Genomic DNA, 4,609 nt, shown 5'->3' with positions numbered 1-4,609 from the left:
TAAATAAAACTGAATTAAATAAAAAATACATTGTATTAAGGAGAGGTAAGAAACCCCCAAGGGCTTATAGTGCGACCTCCCCTGTGGATTATCAGGGGATATTATACAAAAGTATTATAGAAACAAATAATGACAATAATGATTAAATAAAACATACACAACATAAGTTAACAGTCATTCCTCTTTGCTAGCAGGTACAGCTACACTCAGAATCAGAATGAGAAAGCTGGTTGGCAACTGTCTTTGAAAACTTTTATTAAATGAACATGCCAGATCTAACACATTGATATAGTGTTAGTATTGTACAAAATGATAAGGAAAAATAATTAATTAGTCTCAAGTGAATATGGGAACATACTGTGGATAAAGCAGAAATTGAGAAAAACAGCTCACTATGTTGACTCCATTTTTTAGGGCCTGGAAGACAAAATGTTGTCTTGATCCTCTTGAGCTCGTGGGTGAGTCCTGTAAAGAGACAATACAGCCAAAATGAAGATGCATGAATACACCACAGTGCATAATTTCTTTCAAGGGCAGTGGGCCAGTCTCAAGTACATTATGCAAAGGAAAAATCTATTTGATAAAAATGTTGGCAAAAAGGTGTACTCCGGGTCCTTACTTTCTCCACAGGTAATGATGTGAACCAGGTTCTTAAAGTCCACCAAAAAACAGATATTACCCACACTTTTATCAGAGTTTTACCTCTTCACTAAGTCAACACATAACTCAGTGTGCATGAAAATGTGTAATGATGATTTTTTTGCACGTAATTGTTTCTGGCGTGGATGGAGATGTTCATCATAATGATGTTTGGCCTTTTGACATAATAATGATAATTAGTGGAAAAGGACAATGTAGCCTACCTCTTCATAGTAGAAATGGTCAGCTTGTGTTGTTAGCGTCACACTGAGCAGGAAAAAAAGGACAAACAAAAGACATGATGAAACCTGTGTTCTCCTCTGGATCAGCAGATACATTAAGAGTCCGGACAGACATAGATTCAGTTTTTGTGATTAAATTTCTATCTTTAGCCTGTGTGTCCTTCCCTTTCAGTTTCAAACCAAACACGGTGAGAAAGTCATAGTGAGTAAAGTTGGGACAGAAGCCTCTTTGAGCATCTGATCAGTCGCTACTCTTTCACAATGAGACGCCCCATGGCAACAAAAAATAAATAAAACATGACACAAGTACATTAAGCTACACCCACCAACATGCATTACACTTCATTCTCACTCATCCACACACTTCTGACATGACTGATGTTCCTCATATCTACCCACGCCATCAACTTAGTTAAGTTGTTTGTTAGTTTGAGTTAAATAAATCACTTTTGTTTCAATTATCTGTGTGAGGCCTCCCTTTTTGTTGCCAGCCTTGAGCCAAGCAGTAATAACTGCCTCACTTCAGCTCTTTGGGAGATGCTTCTTTAAATCCACAGCTGCATTTAAAATTACTTTTGATGGAGGAAAGATTTGCCTTTGTGCCTCCCATCCCAATACCATTCACGAGAAAATAGCATTGCACAGGGGAATATCTGTAGCTAGTCTCGTTAAAACAACAACATATATCAGAGCCCTGTGACTTGGGAATTACACTGGGTTGTCTATGAAGATTCTCAGTCATCCAGGTCATAGTTATCTGACTTAGTTACTGACTGGCAGGGAAACTCAGCTATTTAACAGCTGAGTAATAGCGGAGTTTCCCTGCCAGTCAGTCAGAACTGAAGAAGTCCTTTGGATGAGGGACGAAACGTCTTCCAGTATCTTCAACCAAGTCCAGTTGCCCTTGATTTTAACCTTCGTTGGATACACTGGGTTGTGTAACACTTTTCGAAGCAGCTACTTTAAGGAAAGCCCTTCGCCCATGTAAGCTGAGATGGTCTCTATAAATATTGACTGGATTAAGAATGACCAATGTTCTTGGTACAGTCTCACTCTCTGCACCAATATGTCACACAGAGGACTGTGTTTTGGTCCAAATTAGATATATCCAAGTGTTCTACTGTACTCAAATGTATTGTAAAGTAAAAAAGTGTGGGTCTGAAAAGGCTTGCACTGCCTGGAATGGGAATGATATGTTGTATGACAGAGCTGTATCTCTTGTAGCAAGTTCACCTGCAGGTCACGCTTTACCAAACATTTATCGTCTCTGACTTGAATGAATGCATTTTTTTTGCAGCAACCAATGAACCCGACTCCTTCAATGAATTTCATGGATGTCCTGCTAAACTCACATTTGCCTGGGTAAAACTCAAAGCCACCGCTTAAAATAAAACCACAAAACTCAGATTCTAATAGCACTGTGCAAGCTGTAAATTATTTTATAGCCTACAATAGGAATAAACTTGAGAACAATCCCCTAAGGTTTGCAGTAGTCTTATTATGACCACTATGCACTGCTATGCTCATAAGAAAAAGTATTTGGCTCTTTCCAAGAATTGTAAACTACTAAAACAATAGCAAAGGAACTCAGAGGGAATCTGGAAAACCAGGATATTGTGTTTATCAAGAGTGTTATGCTGACGTTACCCTCCCTGTCACCACCAACTGCCCTCAGGCATTAGCCTAACTTTTCTGCTAATTTTTTTGTACATCACTCTTTTTCTGTACATCGTCCAGATGTCTCTTGATTTTTTTGATAAAACCTTACAAAATTACTCAGAATGTAATGACAGAATAACAGCGTTAAAACTATCTTACAGCTGTGGGTCTTTACTCTGCCGTTGTTGCTGGACTCTGCCGTGTTGGCTGCAGTGGTCTGCAGGTCTGCTGAAGGCTCTGTGAGATGATCTGGCCGGCCGGCTCGTTAGCTTCTCCCGCGGGCTGGTTCGCTAGCTCCCCCCGCTGACGGTGGCAGAGTGTCACAACTCCGACAACGATTGAGCCCATCATTTTTAGTAAAACTGCCAATATTCTTTTTTTTATTGTTATTTTTTTAAACCTGTCCTGCCCAGCAGCCTGGTATAGAGTATAATGAGCTGGATACCATATTGTGCCAGACAGATTTTACTCTAACAAGAGAGTATACTACTCCTTTGTCTGTTTTATTATTTATTTAATTATGTATTGATTTGTCACCGGGCCAAACAGGGGGGCAGACACGGGGATAGGGGGGCACAAACAGGCAGCACAGAGAAAGGACAAGACCTGCAAGAGAAGGGGGATGGAAGGGGGTGACAACAGGGAATAGCAGAGGGAAACCGAAACCTGCAATAGAACAGAGAGGGGGGCTTGGGGAGGAGAAAAATAACAACAAACAAACACAAACAAAAACAAACAATAAAAATAATAATAATAGTAAAAGACAACCAGCCGAACAGCAGAAATAAACAGCTGACATAGTAAGACAACTAAGAGAAAAATGAAAACAAGAAACAGTCAAGCACACTAAATAAGCAACACAGCACAGCCACGAGAGCTGGAATAATAACAATTCATTTAAATAAGTAACTGAAAGAAAAGCATCAGGAATAATTCTACCAGGGACAACCTAAATTTGTTTGTGTCTATGTGTGAGACTGTGTGTGTCTGTGTGTGAATGTGTCTGTATATGTGTGTGTACAGGTGTGTGCGCATAAGCCTGTTAAAGAATGTAGTTGTTAGTGAGAGTGGGACGCCACGACTGTGCCACACCGACCCCATCAACAGGCAGGCAAGAACCCCAGTAGCCAATAGGGGTGGGAGAAAGAAAATAAATAAATAAAAAAACAAAGATTCCCAGATGCACCGCGATGTAAACGCGGAAGACACTGACCCAAATGCCAGTTGACAATGTAATGCAGATGGAACGCAAGAAGCGTAACCCGCGGAAGAGCAGCGCCCGGACTGCGGCGCGCACACAACATAGACCAGTGCCCCCCCCCCCGCCAGCACTCCACCGCCACGCAGCGAACAACCAAAACGCCAAAAAGCCACGCTATCATCAACACCAATGCACAAGTGACGAGCCCAGCGACACCCAATGCCCAGCAACCCCCTGCGAATCCCGCGTGCAAGGTTGGGCAAACGAGAGAGAGCGAGTGGAATAACACGGCAGCGAAAGAAACACCAGCAGCAAGTCCCAGCCCGGCAGCAAACGCACACAAACTAAACGCCCAGCAGCCATTCAGAGACCCTGCCCAGGGAAAAAACACAATTCATCAAGATGCATCGACAATCGCCCTACAATCCCACCACAGCCCTCCAAACCGCAACCGGATCAACCCGTTTACCGCCCAGAGACCCCCACCCCCAGAAGCCAGGGCACCCCGCGACCCCCCAAAGCGCAAAGGACCCCGGGGGAAGCTGTACCCCGCCCCAAGGAAGAACAGCAGAAAGCTGTGCTGGGAAGCTCCCTGCCGCCAGGGAGCAATAACGCGGGAGAACCAGGCCAACGGTCCCCCAGCCCAGCCAGAGGCATCCCTCCCCAGAGTGCAGGCAGTGCCAGCAGCCCCCGAGCCCTGTAAACCCGAGGCCGGTCTCGTCCCCGGACGGGGGCCCAGCCCCCCCAGTCAAGCACCCCCAAGGAGGAGCACCAAAACCTACCCTGACAACACCGGCCATGTGCCCCAGAGACTCCTGAATGCCCCCACTGTAAGAGAGCTGGCAGGGGGAAGCAGCGGGAGCCCCAC

The 4,609-nt window shown here is 44.2% G+C and overlaps 1 long non-coding RNA gene across 1 annotated transcript; it reads right to left on the bottom strand.

Moving 5' to 3' along the window:
* Positions 1 to 238: 238 nt before the first annotated feature.
* LOC123966399 lies at positions 239 to 2,939 on the bottom strand. The gene is made up of 3 exons (XR_006823973.1): positions 2,700 to 2,939; positions 864 to 906; positions 239 to 465 (listed from the first exon to the last, which is right to left on the bottom strand). It is a non-coding gene; the product is annotated as an uncharacterized LOC123966399 (long non-coding RNA).
* Positions 2,940 to 4,609: the final 1,670 nt, after the last annotated feature.

The sequence above is a fragment of the Micropterus dolomieu genome, unplaced genomic scaffold, assembly GCF_021292245.1.
Source record: "Micropterus dolomieu isolate WLL.071019.BEF.003 ecotype Adirondacks unplaced genomic scaffold, ASM2129224v1 contig_13346, whole genome shotgun sequence".
In the NCBI taxonomy this organism is placed as follows: Eukaryota; Metazoa; Chordata; class Actinopteri; order Centrarchiformes; family Centrarchidae; genus Micropterus; species Micropterus dolomieu.
Note: the sequence above shows the minus strand (reverse complement) of the source record. Positions and strands in the feature narration are given on the sequence as shown.